Source organism: Cololabis saira, chromosome 15 (assembly GCF_033807715.1).
Source record: "Cololabis saira isolate AMF1-May2022 chromosome 15, fColSai1.1, whole genome shotgun sequence".
Classification (NCBI taxonomy): domain Eukaryota; kingdom Metazoa; phylum Chordata; class Actinopteri; order Beloniformes; family Belonidae; genus Cololabis; species Cololabis saira.
The window spans coordinates 7,040,950-7,062,686 of NC_084601.1; the positions used below are offsets into that span (position 1 = coordinate 7,040,950).

Consider the following 21,737-nt stretch of genomic DNA (forward strand, 5'->3'; position numbering starts at 1 on the left):
GGGGTATTTCTCACCCTCTGCCAACCCTGGGAGGGCCCTGTACTGAGCTCAAGTTTTAGTTTACTGTCTCGGAAAATTAGAATATTGTGATAAAGTTCTTTATTTTTTGTAATGCAATTAAAAAAACAAAAATCAACTGAAATATTGCAAGCCTTTTATTATTTTAATATTGCTGATTATGGCTTACAGTTTAAGAGATGGGATTTTTGAGATGGGATATTTGAGTTTTCTTAAGCTGTAAGTCATGATCAGCAATATTAAAATAATAAAAGGCTTGCAATATTTCAGTTGATTTGTAATGAATCCAGAATGTATGACATTTTTGTTTTTGTAATTGCATTACAGAAAATCACAATATTCTAATTTTCTGAGACAGTCCTGTATATTTTGAGTATGACGTACTCTCTAAGACCTGCAGTGTTAAACTTACCATGGTAAATAATTGTAAAATTAATGAATTTTAGTCTGAATGTTTTGTTTTTACACTAAACGATAAAAGAGTCGGCACAAACAGACACTGTCTAGTCTTCATTTAACACTGGTTATTTTGCTGTATACAGCCCCCCCACCTCTAGACCCCTTTTTAATGCTTCAGAAGTTGGAATATATATAGACTTTGAAGTTATTGTCAAACTTGGATATTTCACTTGCAATGGATGCTGATACTTTAGAGGAAAAATATGCTTCAAAAATCAAAATAAGAGATGAAGTGTCCCTTGAGGAATGAGTGGAACATGAAAGACAAAGGTGAGTGTTTCAACAAGAACAGTGAAGATGTTTGTTGTCAGAGAGCTGCAGCATCTCGTCTCGTCTCCCTGGTGAACACGTGCACGTCTCTCTGCCACATGTCTGAATGCAGTGCTGTAGTCATGGTTTCATGTATTTGTGTGCTCTTCCTTCTTCTACCGGTCTTCTTTTTTTCATTTTTGCAATTTTTCTGGTTCTTATTAACTTTCTGTATTTATGGGTTTTTTTTATGTGTTCATATTATTCATTTATTTATTGAAAAAGGATTTTTTTTTTATATGACCTGATGGTCCAATGGCACAGATTGTATGTACAGAGGCTGGAAGAAAAAACCTGTGACTTGTTTCATGGTGGAAAAGGTTCTCTGCATTGTAGCCAACCTCCCTGGATGTGGTCACAAGAGGAAAACTGATAACACATTGAAGAGAAGGAAATGCAAAAAAATGGATTAAGCATAGAACTTGGACTGGAGGAAAAAATAAAAGCAACCTTCCAGAAGGAGGTGTTCCTGAAGATGCTGTTCAACAAGGCCTGCAGGTTTATTTGTTGTTTATTTGTCATGTTCTGGTCTCTGGAAAACACCCAGAGACAACCTCTGTTGAAGTAGAAGTTATATAAATAAAATAGAATTGAATGATATGAATGGAGCCCAGAACCATGTTTAACCCTCCGGGACACCTAGGCGCATTTTACGCGCTTTTCACTTTTCATTTTTTGATAATTTTGGCTGAGTTCATCCATATCGCATGAATTTTGGTGAGATTGTGTATTTTTATATGATCTTTCAATTTCAGCTCCTACAGTAAGTCTAAAATACACTCTGTACAAACAATTGTTACACTCTGACCTCTTAGCGCAAAAAACGCGCCATTGAAACCCATTCAAACTTCAATATTTGATCTCACTTCCATTAAAGAGTTGAACTCCAAGGTCAAAGTACATCATTGTCAGATCTGACCATCCATTACTGTTTGAACCAAAGAGGGCTCCACTGTTGAAAGAATATAAACAAACCAGATTGGAATTTGTCTAATGGCATATAAACAAGCCACAACCCTTCTGGGAGAATGTCTTTTGGAGAGATGAGATAAAATTGGCGCTTTTTAGGTAGTCATATCCGCTTTATGTCCACAGATGCAACAATGAAGAATTCAACAAAAAGAAGCCCGTAGCTTCTGTAAAACACAGATGAGGCTTGGTTATGTTCAGGAGCTGCTTTGCTGTAACAGGGTTACTTGAATCTGTGCAAGTATAATCTCAAGACTCATGACTTGGCGTGAAAAGTGCTGCTCAGTATCAGAAACCTTGGTGCAGGTCATGGATCCTCCACAGGATAATGACCATAACACCCATGATAAATCCTGGACTACTCTGAAGTGACTGAACATCTGTAGAAAGAGCTGAAACATCAGTCTGGAGAAGGAAACCTCCAAACCTGAGTCAGCTGGAGCAGTTTGGTCATGAAGATTGGACCGAAATACTAGTCTCTAAGTGCACAAGTCTCACCAAGAGTTGCAGAAATCACTTGATTGCCTCAAAAGGTTGTGCAACAAAATATTAAGTTGAGAGTATCAACTAACTTGTCCAGGCCAGTTTCATTATTATTATTAACATTTTCAATAATTTAAACCACAATCCAAAAATGTTAGATATTCACTAGTATTTATTACTTTTGTCAGTTTCAAGTTATGTCAGTGACCACTGTGGACTTTTCTCTCTTTGACAAAAGGGTACTGCCAAATTTAACACCTGTATCAGTAAATGATATTATCAACTCTTAATCTACATCTGGGGTGGAGAATGAAACACAGTCATGTATAGATTGTTTTTTTTTGTTTTATTTTAGTTTTTTTTCATTTGGCTTTAGGTGTGCAACTGAGGAAAGGAAAGAGCTTTTATGGGATTCTAAATTTAAATATCTTTAAAATGATCTGGAAACGTGAATAAGGCTTTGTAAAAGTGAGGTCCGGTTTTCTCCAGCGCAACCTTATCTGACTTGGAAAAAAACAAGAGAAACCAAACAAAAAAAAACGAATTTATTTTTGTTTGTCATCATAAAACAGCCTACTTTTCCTCTGCTTTCAGACTGAAACAACGCACAGCTAACCACCGTGCCCTCCGTTGGCCCGACTGTTCACCTCAATAATTAAAATGTTATGAATTCTCAAGTTTGTCAAGGACAACGTGGAAAAACATGTTGACTGTTGTTGGTGATGGCTGACCCCCAGAGCTGGGTAATAACGAGTTACATTTACTCTGTTACAATTACTTGAGTAAGTTTTGGGAAATGTTGTACTTTTAGGAGTAGTTTTGAATCACTATACTTTTTACTTTTACTTGAGTAGATTTGTGAAGAAGAAACTGTTCCTCTTACTCCGCTACATTAGGCTACGCTGAGCTGTTACTTTTCTTTTATCCCTTTTATCCGCGTACGGGTCAATCTCATGACATCACTGGGTGATTCTTTGGGAAAAATGTTTGTTTTTGCATGTTTTGTTACATTTACACAGACTCAAACACACACAGAGTTTCTGTTAGTTAATGGGCTTGTTCTAGTTCTGCCTGGTTAAAAAAGAAAAGTACAAAGGCTGGAAATTTTGTGCTACTTGTGCTTAATTTATTTTTTTATTCTGTTATTATTTTATTTATTTTATTATTTATTAAAGTACTTGAATTTAGTTTAAGATTATTTTAATTTAAGCTATTTTTTATTAATTTTAATTAATTTTATTATTTTATTGCTTTAATTTGCCTGAAGATGATTATTTTGTACTTTTGTCTGTTTGAATGGTTGTGTTAAAGAAATAAATCAGACGTTACTCAACAGTTACTCAGTACTTGAGTAGTTTTTTCACCAAGTACTTTTTTACTTTTACTCAAGTAATTATTTGGATGACTACTTTTTACTTCTACTTGAGTTATATTATTCTGAAGTAACAGTACTTTTACTTTAGTACAATTTTTGGCTCCTCTTCCCAGCTCTGCTGACCCTGACGGGCAACACTTCACTCCAAAGAAAGACAGACGTAATACACCAAATGTCCACACGATGGCAGCATCGGGAAAGCAGAACAGTCGGGTGTGGTCGCGTCTTCTCTGCTTGATTTCACCACCAACATTTTCCCACGTCGGGTAAAATAGTTCAACCAACGAGACCAAATACTGCGCTGATGTTTCTTGGTGAAAATACTATTGGTCAGTAATGTTTCTGAAAACATCTCACTGTACAAAAGATTTTTGGGATCTTTCTGGACATGAGAGCTGGTCATCAGACCTGTCTCGTTACCTAAATAACACACATATTTACATTTTTAGATATTTGAATGATTTAACCTCTGATTCACGTAACGACGTAATTGTCCAAATTATTAACCCATGTCACTATAAAGCTTTTCCCTGAAAGATTTAGTAATGCTTAGCTACACTATAAAACTCATTTACACAAAATCCTGATTTGGGATCCAGTTATTAACATAACAACTGGATTATCCAAGTTAAGAGTGATACATCTTTGAATGCAGCGTTTATATTTGAAAAGAGTTTTGATTTGCTTTGGAAATTACATGTGACGCTTTCTAATACCACTTATACCGCACAAAGGGATGAGAGCAATAATTTTTTTTAAAAGATGATCAATAAAAAAAATAAATTATAATGATAGGTTACTAAAAAAAGAATTTATGCAATTCAACAACACTAATCCTTCAGTCAGAAGATTAAAGTTTTACGAAGAATTATATAAGTGATTTAAAATCAAATTCAATAACCACGTCTACTCTTATATTTAATAGCTAAAACATTAAAAATGCAAAGAATAGATAATAATAATCACCATAATCATAATAATAACAGTCTCGTTTTATTTGTGACCTTGAATTAAACGGTTTGTTCATTCTCAGAGTTTTGTTTATTCTCATTAAACTGAAGAGTGGCGCTAAAAGAAAGGAATAAAACTACTTTGGTTCTGCTAAATACTTTGAAGACTGATGCAGATTTCTGGTCATATTTTTTTATCGTTTAGTTTAGAGAACGACTTTTAAAGCCTGCAGCGTTCAGACCAACAGGCTACAGGTGAAAAGAGATGTGAGCGGCTGCAAAATCCCTCCTGTAATCTGTAACAAAACGCGAGTTTTTCTCTCTTAATCACTAAAACACAAGATCAACCGATCAGTAGGTTTTCATGACGTCACTGTGTTCCTATTATTTCTTATCTTCACTTGTTGCTTAAGGAAGATGTGTTTGCTGCTTACAATAAACCAGCAACTTCTTTTTTCTTTTTCCAAATTTGAGTTAAAATGCGATTTAAAATCAGTTCAAGACAGACGAAAACAAAATGATCATTATTATTAATTTCGCTCTTTACACCATTTTAACCTAACTATTGAATTGGCCATTTAATAATGATAAAAAACATACAAATAAAAGTGTATTTCAAAAAAATCTTCTTGCAAATACATAATTTTCCCCCATGATAACCCACATTTACTAATAGTCTAATAGATAGTCTTTTCGTCAATATGTAAATTAATTAGAAACATATATTCAGTCTTGCATGTCCTGTTTTAATTAGCTACTGTATAGGAATAACACAGTTAACCCTCACGTTTGAATCAGCTCGTTTATATTGTTATCATTAAAGTCAGCCATGCACAGAAGCCCGCAGCTATTTAAAAAATCAACATATTAAAGCTTTATATCACAGTTTTAACTTGTGATAATTGAGTTTAAGTTAAGTTTAAGTTGTGACTCAACGCTGGTCCTCCACATGGCAACATTTTAAAATACATGAATAAATCCCTGCATGCTTTCAAGAGCCTTTTGAAAATGTGTAATGATGAGAATATTGTAATAAAAAAAGCTGATTGTTTTATTTGGTTTGATTGTAAAATGACTGTCATGTGTGTTTGGTGGATGAGGACCCCATACGACATACTGATAACTAGACTCTTTTAATAAAACTTTAATAATCTTTAAATAAACTATGCGGGCATTTGAGAGTCCAAACTCCCACCTCAACTAAACGAAATTTACAAAAACGTCTCTCACAGCAGAAAGACAGACAGAACTTTGGTGGTCCTTTCAGAAAAATAAAAATAAAAGTGCAGACTGACTCCAGATGACTAGACTGTCCCGAGAATGGAAGACCTTTTGTAAATCCTCTGCAGGATAGTTGACAGTCCTGTGAGCTGACAGCCTGATGGAGAGCTGGTGGTCCTTTTCACAGAGCTCAATTAATTCAGGCATCCAAACTGCTTCCCACTGCAAACAAAGGGGAGGTTCTGCTGTCATTATTTATAGGATCTTTACACTGAACTGCTGACTCCACTTCCCCCCCTCATGCTTTTTTTCTAGGCTATGTCTAAATGTCTAAACATTTAGGGCCATGTATGTTCATATCCAAAAAACAAGAACCAAAAAACCGACTGAAATTGCTTCCTGAATTTTTGAAATGATTCTGGTAATTCTGCCGCAGGACATCAGTCTCACCAAGTGGCTCACTTTAATTTATTATACACCACTGCGTCTCATTAGACTTCTATTCAAATCAGCAGAACCCGATTTGAATATTCGCTCGACTAAAGGATGCCAGGTCTGGATCCAGCCGTGCTCGGCCCCCTGCACGCTTAACACCGTTATTACCAGCTATAATTATAGTCAATACTACAGGTGAGCTGCTGCAGGTGTCACTTCTTTGGCACTTTTGCATAAAAGCGAGGTTTATTCAACGAACGGACGCCGCTGTTCTCTGCTCAGGGAGCCATTTAAGGCTGGTTTATGGTTCCGCGTTACACCGACGCAGAGCCTACGGCGAAGGGTACGCGGCGACGCGCACCGTACGGTGTGCGTCGCCGCGTAACCTACGCCGTAGGCTCTAACGCGGAACCATAAATCAGGCTTTACGCAGCGTCTGGGCCGCCGGCATGCAGTGAAACAATGGAGTGATGTTGCGGGTGGTTTACTGCTGTCTGAGGTCCGAGACACTCCCTGACCTACATGGCAGCCAAAAAGACTGTCTGCTTCTCACTATAAATCCTCAGGCCTCGGAGGGAGTGATTCCCACTCTTCTTTTCTTTTTTTTTTTGACCATCACTGACTTTGTAAATAAAGTTGGAAAACATAACTGACGTTCCCACCATAAACAGCAGCGATTAAGATGGATAAATTGGTGGTAATAGTCGTTACCATGGCAACACACCTAATTGTTATTAAGTGAAATTAAATTGTGTGCTGGCTGGACGCGTAGACAGCTCCATATCCCTCACAAATAACTTTCTGGTTTTCAAATGGCACTAAGGATTTAACTTAGGGCCCACTTCTCTTATGAATAAGACCTAGGCTAATTCTGTTTATATGTAACTTCTCGCAGCAGGATATGCAGTTAACTGCTGGCCTGGAGAAGCCTAACCTTCTTTCTAGTTTCATTTTAAGCGACATCTAGATATTTATCAAATAAGACATTAGAAAAATTATTTTTAAAATTGTATAGATTCCAGCACATAAATATGTGACTCATGTGATAAAACGTGATTTTGACACATCAGTCCCAATCTCACCTCACATTTACTTTTCATTGCCTTTAATAGTGTTTGCAGCTACCACTAATGCCACAGTTGTTTTCCAAATCAATTGCCAATATTTTGATTTTAAAAACTTGAAGGAACTAATTTTATGGCTGTATAGGGTCTGTAACCCCCTGAAGGTTGGTATCATGCATACAGTCAGAAATGAAGAAAGACAGACGAAGGAGTCCCTCAACACATATAGGATCCTTTTGATAGGCTACAGGAGTTTTCTGTTTCTCATAAATATTTTGAAGAGACGCTCAAAGACAAACGTGCCATTTTGGGCAAATTTAACCAAAACTGAGTAAAACAAGGTGGCCGGGCTGCGGTCCAGATACAGTTGTAGTCCATACAACAGCCCAATGTTGCTTTAAGACGGAGCAAAGTATCACAAATAAGCCACGTTTCTCCTCGTTCGTTTTCATCAGCACCAACTGTGGTTGCCTAGCAACGAAGCGCGCGGCGCTGTTGTCGTGAACGCGCCTTTTAGTGCAACGCGCTGCAGAGAACCTGTTGGTGTGTGAGAATTAGGTTTAGCCTGATAGATCAGACCCACATCTATGAAGATGTACCTGCAAAGCAAATGTACATTTAGCATACTCAAGGGAATAACTTGGGTTGATAATAAACTTGAATTACGGCATCACAGTCTCTGGATCTGTAGGGGAAAAGGAGTTGCATATGAGCGTCTGCGTTCTGAGCCTTAAAATAGGAAAACTACAAATGCCATTTACTGTAGAGAAATATACAGAAATGTGCCTTCGAGTTTTACAAATATCATTATAAAACATCAGCAGAGTAAAACTAGAAAATGTATTATGATGGATTAACTGAAGTTGAAGTGTTTTCACGTGCTTTCCCGTCTGTCTAGACGGGACAACACGTCTGAATTCACTTTATTAATGCAAATGTTGAGGATGTCTATGCAAAAACTTTTGAGACAATTCTTGTCGTTCAGTCAGTGGCTCAAAGGATTTCTGGTGTGATTATCATGACAATAAGTGCAAGACGCAGCGCCTCTCAAGTCTGTCTGCAAATCTGGGCTGCAGACACAGAAGCAGAGGCCAAGTTCAAATACACTGTCAGTTTTTAAGTTTGGAAACTTTTGCGCTGTTATGTGCAGGATTAAGTATGTAAACCTGAATTAAATCTGAAAATAGATAGGTCTTGCAGCAACACTGCAGGATTAGTACACAATGTTTAAGATGCACAACAAAACGAAATGCACGAAATGGTGTCATTTCAGGTGTCAAAAATATAGACACACCCAGATTCGCCCTTCCTATATACCTTAGATAAATCAGGACTCACACACTTACACACAAATTGCCAGAGCCACTATCGTGATGAGAGGGATGCTGCTTGATGGATGTGGGGGTTGCACTTCTACATGCGTCTGTTGGGGGGCGTGAGAGGACCTGCAAGGTCCGTACAACAGTGGCATCTTTCTTCTTGCATATTATTCAAATTCACGGAGGGTGGGATCAGCGTTACCTCACTCATTCACAAGGGGGTGGACCTTGGCGACCATATATGATTTTGCACATATGAGATGTTGAGCCATTTGGAGACAACGGCGGGTTGGAGATATAGCCGTCCAGCCGGACAGCCCCAACTCCCCTGTTTTCTGCGGGGAGGTCCGGGGCTGTGGACGGGGAGGACAGCCGCGCAACGACGTGGGAAAAAACAAAACAACAACATCCAGAGGACCCGTTTGATTAAAAAATGGACGGGGCCGGCGGGACGTCACGGTGCGCCGCGGCCACACAGCTCCAGACGCCGCTCAGGAACGCGTTCATTAGGCTCCGGCTGCCGCGCGTCCGGGGGGACGCCCGGTCCCCAGGATCTCACCCGAACCCCGGGCAACCCAGCCCGGTGCACCCGAGGACGGGAAAGTAAGAACCACATCTTGCATTATACATTATTTTGCATGCATTGTGAGTGAGTGTTATAATAATAATGATAAGCAACAGAGGGGGTTCAATCTGGCGTGTTCAGTCCAAAACCGTCACTTCCAAGTCGCCTATATAGGCGAGGGTTTGCAGGCCCATGCAGTGAAGATTTCAGACTATAAATCTGTTGTAAAAGTGAAGCTTGTTTGTGTCCAGACGAGTTGAAGATGCACACATGCACGCTGCGCATCCTCATCATCATCATCCTCCAGATAAAGGCTGCGCGCTCCTGGAGACAGCAGAGCTGCTGCACTTGTGGCTGCACACACTATTGTTTGGAAATGATCTGCGATTTCAGCACCGCGCAATTTTCCTGCCGACTGCACGGAAAAACCTTGCGTCCAGAATGGGGAACATGCAGTTCACCGATTTGGGGGCAATAATGTCAACAACAGTGCTGTGCGTCGCAGAATGAGGATCTGGTTATTTCTCCTCTTCCACATCTCAGGTTATTCAGTGTACTTCAACGTGACTTCAACTTTAATCTTTGCGGGTATGCTGACCCCAGATCAGCCACATGCTCAGTGATTACTGTACCAATTACATAAGTTTGTGTTGTAATTCTTCCTTGAAGACACAAGAAAACCAACAGTTCCCCACACAAGAAGAAGCCCACGGCGGGTTTTCAAAAACTGCATGTTGCAGTGGGTCAGGATGTCTGAGTGGCCCCAGGCTGCTCAACTCTTCACGGCACAGTGCTGGTCCGGCCTGTTTCTGTTAACAGAATGCGCTGCAAATGTTAAGCAAAGTAGAAAGGATGAAAATAGGCAAAAGTGATTGTTGTGGCGCTACAGCAGAACGCTCTGCACCTGCAGGACCTCTTATATAAGACCTTAATCTGGGGAGAGTAATCAACCTCCCTCTTAAATATAGGCTACACAATCTTTATATTATTATTATTATTATTAAAACCAATATTTTTGTCACAGTTCATGCTTTTGGTTTTCATAAACTGACTTTGGTGTCCTGAGTGTACGCTATTTAAGATTCCAGGTGTCTTGTGGGCCTATATTTTGTTGAGCGTCTGATGTCAAACTCAAATGAAGTTTTTTGGAGGTCCACATGGCGTCCTGTGACCCCACACAAAACCACACTGGATAACAAATGATGTAGTTTGTTAATTATAGGATATTTAAAATGTTGCTCAAGCAATTAATGCCTATTACATTCTGCTTGATCACCGAGGCCTTGCATGCAACTGTGCACCTCATGACGTAAGAGGCTCTTAGAGCCACATTTGAACACATGAACAACGACTTCAGCTAAAACTTAAGAGGTGAATTCTGCTCAGTGACCTGGCCCGTTAAATTGGACCCCAGCAGGAGGAAGTAGATGGTGCAGACGGATCAGATGTTGCAGCTGATGCTGATGCGCCATGCACGGGTCTGTGCGAGTCTGCAGCAGCATGTGCGGAGCTGGTGCAGAGTCAGAGAAGATGCTGAAGCTGCGGCTGGACCTCTCTGAGCTCACACACTAGCCTGATGAGTGGCCTAGTCGGCACATTTCCCACGTTTAACCTGTTTTCCAGGGATTTTCCAGAAGGAGAAATCCAGATGGAAATGCTGAGTTTATCTGCCGTTAATCTCCAGATCCTTTATTCTCATTTTCCCTTTTCGCCACCACACACAGCTACAGCGAGGATCAAGGTTTGCGCCAAGTTCCAGACTAATTTTACCAGTTGCACTCATACAATGACTGCATGTTGGCACACATTTCTCGTGGCGCCTCGGGCTATATTTGAAATAAAAAAATAACAAAAATAGTCCAACCACGTTGCTTCCTCTGGCCCCTGAATGCCTCCAGCTGAACAAAGCCATTACTCCCGGAAACCTCTGTCAAACCTCTCCAGGGTCGTTTTCTCGATGCTTAAATTTTGTAGCCAACATTTACAGTTCTCCTTTATGGTCCCGACAATCTAATAAAGTGCAGAATTTCAACTGCACCACTGCATTGCCAAGTTACCTTGAAAATAAACTTAGGAGTAATTTCACTGCAGCAACCTGAGGATCAATCTTTTATTTCTTCCTCTTAAGTAGTTCTGTTGCAAGCATTGCCTGAGTCAAGGGAATAGATAGGTAGATTAAACAAGCAATAAAAAAAATAAAATAAAAAACAAACACACCCTGCCTTAAAAGCAGGCTATGTTCTGTGAGAAAGAGCTCATCATTTCACTATATTAATGGCTTGTGAAAATAGAAATGAGAGCTAAACAGCGCGCATATCACGCACACAGATACAAATCTATAATTAGTTAAAATTATAAGAGAGCAAAGTATGCAACATGTTTTATTAAATGTATTTTTGTGAATTATTATTAATTACATAATATCTTAGACAACGATCTCCGACTGAAATACAGCTGAAATGAAAAAAGAAACACCATCAGAAGAATTTGGGACATAAATATGTAAAAGTCAATAAAATTAAATATATTACCTTTACAACTATTACAGCAGAAGCTAACTTAAAGGATGGGGAGAAAAATTAAGAAAAGAGAAAACAATGGTCAGCTTTAGGTGTAATATGAATTGGTGACAGGAATAAAGGAGCATCGTCGTGCGTCACGGCCTCCAGACGCGCAGCAGCTCCTGCAGATTCTGCTGGCAACAATCCCAATATCAGATTGATTTCCTGCTTCACGGGTGAGCTTTTAGGAGGCAGCTGCAACAGGAAACGTAAAAACGTGTTCAACATATGCGGAGCATCTTTGTCTATGATTATGCGTTGTATTTTATGTTTTCTGTAAACATGCTGCAGCAGCTGTTTCTTCAGTGTCATGTTTTCCTGAGTCCTGTATGTGAGGACATGTGGCCCTTTTCACGAAGAAGAAGAAAAAAAAACAACCGTCTTCCCCATAATGACATATTTGAGTGTGTGTGCTAATTAGGCATCACACCTCTCTGCAAACTCATTAACACAAAGCCAGCTACGCGTGTGACGTCATTCCTCTGTAGTGCTAAAAGCCAATTAAAAAAAAGAGTTCATGAAAAAAACCTAAAAAGGTCATGCACACAGTTGTTTGTATTTTGCTAAATGTTTCAATATTTTTCCTTTTCCCCAAGATTGTGCACATACATTAAATTCATAAGAAAACTAATATAGTACAGCATGATAGAAATATCTTTCAGTGCTTGAAATAAATATATGCAAGGTCCAAGAATATTGTCTCAGACTAACAATTTAAAAGAAAAAAAAGAACAAAAAACACCTTTTATTGTTCTTTTAAAAATATTATTTTCTTCATATTCCTTAAGATATCTATTTTTTTATTCATATATTTGCAGCTAGTTACTCAATTGAGCAGGTTTCTTAAATGTCCTGCCACTGTTACCCAAAGTGAAAAGTCAAGATTTATTATTTCAAAAATAAAATAAAACTATTATTTCAAAATGATTTGGAAATTACCAAGGAAGTTTCTTTTGGAGTTTTTTCAGTGTTAACATGGTGCAACTGTTTATGTATATTGATATGAAGTAAGTTTGATTGCCAAGTATTTTGAAATGCACTTTATTCGCCTCAACATTTACCTGCTACAATTCAAAGACAAGACACAAAGACAGTTTTTCATTTTTGAAACAGAAGCACTTGCGTAAATGAGACAGTGTAGCTGTTCATATCCGGCTCCTGACATCTTCATTAAGATTTGTTTATGTTGTCTGTTATTCACTGGATGGTTGATTTGTACTGTTCTGCTTTGAAATTCTGTAAGATTTTGTTCACATTTCAGTCATATTTTAAAAAGAAACACTCAATAGCTTGGAAAATGTGTTTTCCTTGCAGCATCCCCCTGTGAATCTTTAGTCATGCTTGTTTTTCGTACCATTTCACTGAAAGGCTTTTATCACCATGTAATCAGTCATCTGTGTTAACACTCCACACATACATTATTATTTTAATTTCCACCTCTGGAACTTGTGCTAAAACACTAGGATGAGTAAATCAGCTGTGCTTTAGTGAATTAGCCCTTAATGCATTTCTCCGCTGTCGCTCATGTCCTTGCAGGTGAATGAGAGGCTGCATGTTCCTGCTGGAGGGCTGAGCTCGCAGGCCTGAGGGGTTGTCTGTTATCTTTGGTTATCTAGCTGTATGAGTGACGTACATTCTTCATAAAGCTAGATAACCGAAAGTAACAAGAATCCCATTACGTGCCTGCGTGGGAAAAAGTGACAGAAAAGGGGGCAAAAAGCAATAGAGAGAGAGAGAGAGAGAGAGAGAGCGAGATGCAGCAAACAGGACTGATGTGGACCAGGATGCTTCTAACCAGGGATGTAAAGGTAGGATGCTGTGTTACATAAGAGATAATTGTCCAAGAAAGAGGGGATTATATCTGTGTGCACTAAAGGAAAACATGTAACCATATATTTTTTTTATTTTTAAACTTCACAAATATGTGCTTGTAATTGAAAAAAATACCAATGCTGCAATGATTAGGAAGGGCTAGTGTCACGATCTGAAATGATTTTATTTGTGATTGCTGAGTTTCTTGTACCGGGGAAAGTGTCATTCAAGCATGAGCTCAAACAATTATTCCTTATATTTCTCACATGTACACGTTCAGTCATATCCAAAAATATTAACACCACAAGTTTCTAATGCTATTTTACCTCCCTCAAAAGATAAGATAAGATAGATAAGATAAGATAGACCTTTATTACTCCCTCAATGGGGAAACTCACGTGTTAGCAGCAGTACACTTAACATACACACACACACACACACACACACACACACACACACACACACACACACACACACACACACACACACACACACACACACACATGCAGGGAAGGGGGGTAAAAAGGTAAAAAAAGATATATATAATTACAAAATATGGACAGTATATACATTGCAAAACACACACTTTACTACAGAGGAGAATCCTCAAAGTGATTGGTAGAAAATTCACGGTGGGAAGTGTGAAGTGATGATGCAGGGTTGAAGATTGTAGACTGTGGCTGAATTTAAGGATTTTTAAATTTTACTCTGTGTAAAAAGCTCTCTCTCAAACACATATATATGAAAATTATTTGAAAAAAAGATGAAAGATGCTGCTGACTAATATCCTTTGTCACCTTATTTTCACCTGAGGCCCACTAAACGTATCCCAGGCTGTATTTTATACTTAGTGTAAGGCAGTTAAACATCCTCTGCCTCAAACAATGTTGTCTTGTGAATGAATACTAGCATCCAGTGATGAAAATAATTAGCAGACTTTTTAATCCTCCTTCTCTCCTTTGTCATCAATTGAGATGTTTGCAGTAGTAGTCCTGGTCCAGGTGGGATGGTGTGATGCTTTTTATTAATGCAGATATCTAATACAGTTTACACAGTGTATTAATATGTGCATTTTTAAAACACAAATATGAACCCAGACTCATCGGCACTTACCTTCACACATGATATCATCCAGGAAGGCTGATAATGAGATCACAGCTCTTCAGCGGTTTCACAGAGCACATGCTGCAGACACAGAGGTGGAAACAAAACAAAGACCACGTCGAGAGGCGGTTAATGGCACTTGGCCATCGTTTGCTGCGTCTCCACTCCAGCTGAAGCTTTTCTGCCACTGGTTCTGTGACAGAACAAACGACAACACTCGTGCATTCTGGCCAAAAGAGGCAGCGGGGACACACAGCATTTGTGTGTGTGTGTGTGTGTGTGTGTGTGTGTGTGTGTGTGTGTGTGTCAGGCTTCCCATCTCCCTCTTTGAGCATACAGTGACCTCTCAGAACTCAAAAATCTTTTTTTTTTTAAAGCCAACAATATCTCCACTAAAACATTTAAGCTCTGTTGATGCTTCATGAAAAAGCAATTAACTTTATGATCTCATGGCACTGAGTTTAAACAACATGACCCAGACACATTTTACACAATATTTCTGCCCACTGTCAGCTTTTAGTGAGTCCTTTTAAAATGTTAAACAGTTCGGGGACAGGAGTCATTCCTCAACAGTGCATCATGAAAACCAAATGTATTGTGGAAACATATGATGTGGTTTGTTAATTATATGGTTTTTTTAAGATACTGGGCTGCATGGTTGTTAATGTTGTGAAAGCCCCCATGATTTCCTAGAAGTTCAGCTTTCCATTCCTCAATATTAGCATATAATAACTTCTATAAAATAACTGAGAGTGAAGAATTGAAATTGGTACAGTTTATTTTTTCCTAAAGAAGTGGATTAAAATCTATTTTCCTGCTGACCACTGTCCTCACGAGTGACAAAGTAACTTTCTTCACCTCTTTTCGACGCTTGCCCTCATCATTCATTTAATTTCGCTCTTTTTTTCCCCAGCTTGGGTTCTCAGATGGCTGGTTCTGATTTGTATGCATTTGCATAATGAATGTCATTTGCATGCTCAGGGGCAGACCATACCATGAGAACGGCTGTGTTAGTTGTTTGTGTGTATGTGTGTGTGTGCGTGCGTGTGTGTGTGTGTGTTCATGCATGGGCACATGTATGTGCAATGTGTTAATCGCATGTAAATTACATCTCGTTTTTATTAACAAAAAAAAACAGACCAATACAGGGCGCTGTGTTTTCATCTAAGACTTTCCTTTTGTGGCATGTGAGTGTGTGTGTGTGTGTGTGAGTGTGTGTGTGTGTGTGTCTGGCAGAATTCCTGCTGTTTGTGTATTGCATGTATGGCAGCGGTGTGATCATCTTGCCTCTTGCTCACTCCTTGCTTCTTCCCCTGGTCTTGGTAACCGTTCAGCAATGCACCAACTAGAAGAAGGAAAATAAGACTCCCACCTCAATCCCATAATCCTCCTCTTCTCCAACCCCTCCCTTGCCAGTTTGTCTTCCTCTCCCGCACGGCAAGTCACAGTCCTGCCACCATCTTAGGTGTTAAGACTGGCACAAAATGGCAGCTGAACGGGGGGAACGTGGACGGCCAGCCCAGCGCTGCACCTTCCCCCCACTCCACGTTGGCCCTGGTACTTACCGCGCCATTGGTCGCCTCAAGACAGCGTTAATTACTGCCAGTGTTTTAATTGCAGAGATCGCCCCCAGAGACGTGAAGGAAAGGATGAGATAGGAGGAAACCGTGGAGCCAGCGTGCTCTCGGCGTCGACGAGATGGCATTTTTAAGGGCAGCTGCGTCGCATTTTCGCCGTGCCCGCGCTAGTGCCGTACATGATCAACCCTTTAATGAAGACGCTCTGCAAAAACACTGCGTCTGCAACGTTAATTAGATAATTTCAGTAATTTTGACTGCAGTTGCACTACCTGCAGTTTTCCTTTATGTGAACCATCTGCACGGTTTTGTCCCACGTGCACCTGCAGGCAGCTTTGTTGGATAAAGTGGAAAAAAAAGAAAAAACCTACACAATCCCTCACATTCGCACGGACGCATAATTAACACCATCATGTTGTGTATAAATCTCCACTTGTTATCAGACGGAACAGTTTTGTCACATGAGCATCACATTTCCTGTTTGGACGATGCAAGTATCAGTAGCGATCCAGAGTTTAGTGAATATTAATATACATTTTGTTGAGATTTGATGAGCAGCAATGTAATTTTTTTCTTCCTGGCACTCACTTGGTTGAGATGAGGTCAGTTTTCAGATGTGTGTTCAGTGCTGCCTGCGTGGTGAGCTGGTGGGAAGCCAAGACACAGAAAATGAGCTGCTGTGTACAATATTTGACCCATCATCATCACTCTCAACTAAAAGTGTTGAATAATATTTAAATATGATAAGTAAATTCTGTTCTGCCCACTAAAACATCTCTTTTGGCCCAGTTTGCCACTTAATTGCACGAATATACAACCCTTCAGCTGATATGTTGTTGAAATTACATAATTATGTTTAATTTCTGAATGGTAGGGAGTCCAATATGATGCTGTAAAACGGTATCTGATACCCTGATATACAGAAGTTTCACCTTCTGTTCGGATGTTAAGAGGTTAAAGAAATATATTAAAGCTCCATCCCTTAAAGTGAAACATTAACAACGTTTTTACTCAACCACGAGTCCATAAAGGCCGGCGGAAAATGGATCTGAAATTGAAAAACTGTATTGAGTGAATAAGAAGGAAGGAGGAGTGTGAGGGGGTGAGGGGGTGAGGGGGTGAGAGGGTGAGGGGGTGAGGGGGTGGCAGACAGACAAGGAGAGGGTGAGATCTCAATAGTGAGAGGTCTTCTTTGTGTTCCTGTGTGAGGTTTATTTTGGGGGGCACGGGGGGTGCTAGGACAGGAGGGGAAGAGGAGAGGGTGGGATCCCCGTCCTGGACCCTCAGACAAACGGCACATTGTCCTCCCCAATGTGTGGCGGCACTTGTGGCGTAACGCCATTATTTAGGCCAGTGCAGGGAACGGGGGTCTGGAGACCAGCTTAACCAAAATGCCAATTAGAGCCGGATCGTCCTGATTAATGGACGAAGGAGATTGGTAAACAATGCCGGCCATTGTTAACTTAACCCGCATTTCACGCACACACACATGCACACTCACAGGAACACACACACACACACACAAGCCCCAGCCTTACGCACACATACACACACACACAAAGAGTTGCAACATGCCTGTCAAGCTGGTGCTTTAGAGACATTAATGTAAAGCCTGAACTGATCAGTACATGCCAGAATATTAATTGTGCTATGGGAATTTTTTTCTTTGCGTAAATAAGTGGTAAAGGGAAAAAAAGGCAGAAAGTTTTCAGTTTGCTGCAAGAAACATTTTGCTAATTCAGCAAGTACACAAATCTGAAAATCTATAAATACAACGCTAGTCATTCCATGTACACAAAGTGTTGGAGATGAAGCGACTGTCTCCACAATGGGGTCTGGTCACATATGTTAATCACACACCGTGCCTTGCTCTGCATCTCAATACGTCCCACTTTATTGTTTTTCCCTTTTTTTTTCTCCTTCTTTTTTTTTTTTAAACATATGCACTGAATAATTAGCCACCGCTTACTCCAATCAGGGGCATGCCAATGTGGAGGTTGCCATGGCGACCCATCAGTCCCCAGTCCCACCACCACCACCTCTTCCTCCTCCTCCTCCTCCTCCTCCTCGGCTGCAAACAGGACAGAGAGAAATAAGGCGTGGGAAAAAAGAAAAAAATCACTTTGGGGGCTCAGACAATGATGGTGGGATGATGGGGAGGGGGAAGAAAGGAGGAGGGATGATTGGAAAAGCAGCTTGTGTCTAGACTGACTGTTGTGGAGTTTGGTGTTTTGGGGGGTTGTGGGGGAACATTTCACCTTGTTTGTCTGACTTGATCGTGTGCGTGTACCTCTCTTATCAATGTACCATCTATGTACTAGAGTGTTTGAAGGAAGGAGCAAACCGTAACTTTAAAATTCCTGCTTAAGACAATTCAGTGCAATAACTCTGAACCTTTAACATCTTTAACTTATTTGAAGATTAAACAGAACAGCAGGTGCATGCTTGGATTAGGATTTGGTTGACAAAAATCTACATATTTCATGTAAAGATTCTGCATTTACAGTCGGAATAAAAGATTCTCTCTTAGTTACTGATACTGAATACACATATCTTCAGTCATTTACTGTAAGTGCAGTCAAGTAGAGCGCAGTTCAAGCTAAACATCTGAGGGAGTGTATGGATTTAATGAACAGATTACTTCAACAGAGAAAATATTAATCCTTACAGTATATTCTGTAAGTGAACCTTTAGTAACACCTTTAATCTCTTTCAAGGTTTCTAATCTGACTGGAGTTGGAGATTGCCTGACCTAAATGACGACAGCTGAAGCAGGGATGCTGATTTCACTCGGTGGTCGTACGTCATTCCTAACCTGGAGAAAAGGAGCTGCAACACAGGCCGCTCTCAGGGATCAACCCGGGGCTGCTCAGCTGGAAACAGCGGTCACGGTCGGCTGAGTGACATCTCAGTGACTAAAGCAAAGAGGAAGACTTGAAATGATGCAAAACAAACACTTGGTTGTTGTCGAGGCTGATGCTCAAAGGACGGGACTGTGGATTCTGAGAGCGTGTGTTCTGGAGCCTGAGCTGCTCGGCATGTTTGATGTTAATGTAGGTCTGAGCTCAGACCATCATTCTCTCTCTCTCTCTCTCTCCGAACACAGACACACACTTTACAGAGATTTATGTACATGTATGAAAAAACTTGGAAAATTGATTGATTGATTGATTTTATTTTATCTGAACATACTGTAGAAATCAGGTTGTTTTTTTAAAATTATAATAAGCTTTTTCTTTTCTTTCACTTTCTCTGGTTTCAAATTCCTAGAAACTACAGGACTGTCTCAGAAAATTAGAATATTGTGATAAAGTTCTTTATTTTCTCTAATGCAATTAAAAAAACAAAAATGTCATACATTCTGGATTACTGTTTACAGTTTAAGATTAAGATTCCCAGAATATTCAAATTTTTTGAGATAGGATATTTGAGTAAGCTGTAAACTGTAAGCTGTAAGCCATGATCAGCAATATTAAAATAATAAAAGACTTGCAATATTTCAGTTGATTTGTAATGAATCCAGAATGTATGACATTTTTGTTTTTGTAATTGCATTACAGAAAATCACAATATTCTAATTTTCTGAGACAGTCCTGTAATGTCGACTCACGCGCAACTCCACCGACAGGGAATATGTTAACAATCTGCCACCTGAAACATTTAAATTACATTTTTGTGTTACAGCAAGATAGTTATCTTCTGACATTTTGTAATCATTTTGTGACTTTCCATGTTGAATTTCCGGAGTATGTTTTTCTTCAAAATAGTTATAATAACTGGATATTAATTAGTAACATGATTTGTTATTACTGCACTTAACACAGTTCCTTAAAAACAAAAAAAAAGGTCTGAAAATCTACTTTTACCTTGAAGGTACACAAACCATAAGACTGGAGCAACGTCAGCATACTTTTACAATCCAATTGTAGTATGTTCATGTTGTAGTCTCATGGCAGGAAAAAAAATACAATCAAAATTTTTCTCTATGCAAAAGAAAATGATCACATTATTACATTTTCAAGACCTATAGGGTGTTGATAGGCACGTTTGCACATTAGTAGATATATAAATATATAGGTCCAGTTCATGAGAGAGTGTGTTATTGATATGAACTGTATGAGCACGATGCAATGGTGGGTAATGATATTTTAAGTTGATTTGAGTCAAAACAATCAGAGTAGTTAAAGACATGGGTGTTCACCTGATTTAAATGAGTATTTCCACGATCAGTCTCAGGGACTTAAGCCTGTGTTTGTTCTACATTTGAGTCAAATTAAAATTCTGACTATGTGATACATATTGTTTTGTTTTATCATGAAGAATTTGTTGTGGTCTGTTTATAGGGAATATTGTGATTGCTTATGACTGCACTATCAACTAAACTGTCTCAGGAATTTGAAAAGCTTGATTTGCACGAGATAAACTTTTTACTATGCAACTGTTGATGGTGTAAATAAATAAAAGTACAAATGTTTACAAAGCAACAGTAACTCCGATCTTTTTTTCAACTTCTCACTTCAGGAGCTGCCAGGGTGGTCAGCTCTTTCCATCTCTCCCTGCCCTCAGCATCTCCCTCTGTCTAATCACTGCATATCCACCTTTTCTTTTTAGAAATCTCATCTTTGTTCTTTCCATTTCCTTTCTCCTGCTCCAGCTCCGTCTTCAGCTGTTTTCAATATCCCATCTCTTCATGTGTCCAAACCATCTCAATCTAGCTTATCATACTTTGTCTCAGTGTGGAATGTCTATAATTGCATTACCTTTTAAAGGCAACAAATAATGAAAAAAACAAAACACACTAATTGCCTAAGATCATAGATTTGAACGTCTGTTTTGACTACAAAACTCTGATATAACACAACCTGCTCACTTTGCTGCCTACACTGCAAAAACTCAAAATCTTACCAGGAATATCTGTCTCATTTTTAGTCAAGAAATCTCATTACACTTAAAACAAGAGTCATTACCAGAAAAATAACTTATTTGACAATTTTCACCTGTTTCAAGTAAATTTTCACTTGAAATAAGTAGAAAAATCTGCCAGTGGGACAAGATTTATCTTCTTATTACAAGCAAAAAAATCTTGTTCCACTGGCAGATTTTTCTACTTATTTTAGGTGAAAATCTACTTGAAACAGGTGAAAATTGTTGTTTTTTCCCAGTGATGAGTCTTGTTTTAAGTGTAATGAGATTTTTCTTTTTACTAAAAATGAGACATTTTAACTAGAAATAAGACAAATATTCTTGTTAAGATTTTGAGTTTTTGCAGTGTACGTTTGAAACTAAGGAAGCTTTATCCCAGAATTTGGTAGCACTGTAGGATAAATTTTAAGAGGCTGACTCATTTGAATTCTTTGACGCATCTGTAGTTAAAAATAATGCTCTTCAACCATATTTTTGTGGAATTTGAAGGTTATACGCATTTCATTGATATCTCAGAAAATTGTCAACTTCTATTCAATTCCATTCAATTCAATTTTATTTATATAGCGTCTAATACAACAGAGTTGTCTCTA

General features: G+C 39.1%; 1 long non-coding RNA gene across 1 annotated transcript; it reads left to right on the forward strand.

Moving 5' to 3' along the window:
- The first annotated feature begins 8,897 nt into the window (after positions 1–8,897).
- On the forward strand, positions 8,898–20,661 carry LOC133461429 (uncharacterized). Its single transcript, XR_009784191.1, has 3 exons — positions 8,898–9,205; positions 13,265–13,536; positions 18,939–20,661. It is a non-coding gene; the product is annotated as an uncharacterized LOC133461429 (long non-coding RNA).
- The last annotated feature ends 1,076 nt before the right edge of the window (positions 20,662–21,737 follow it).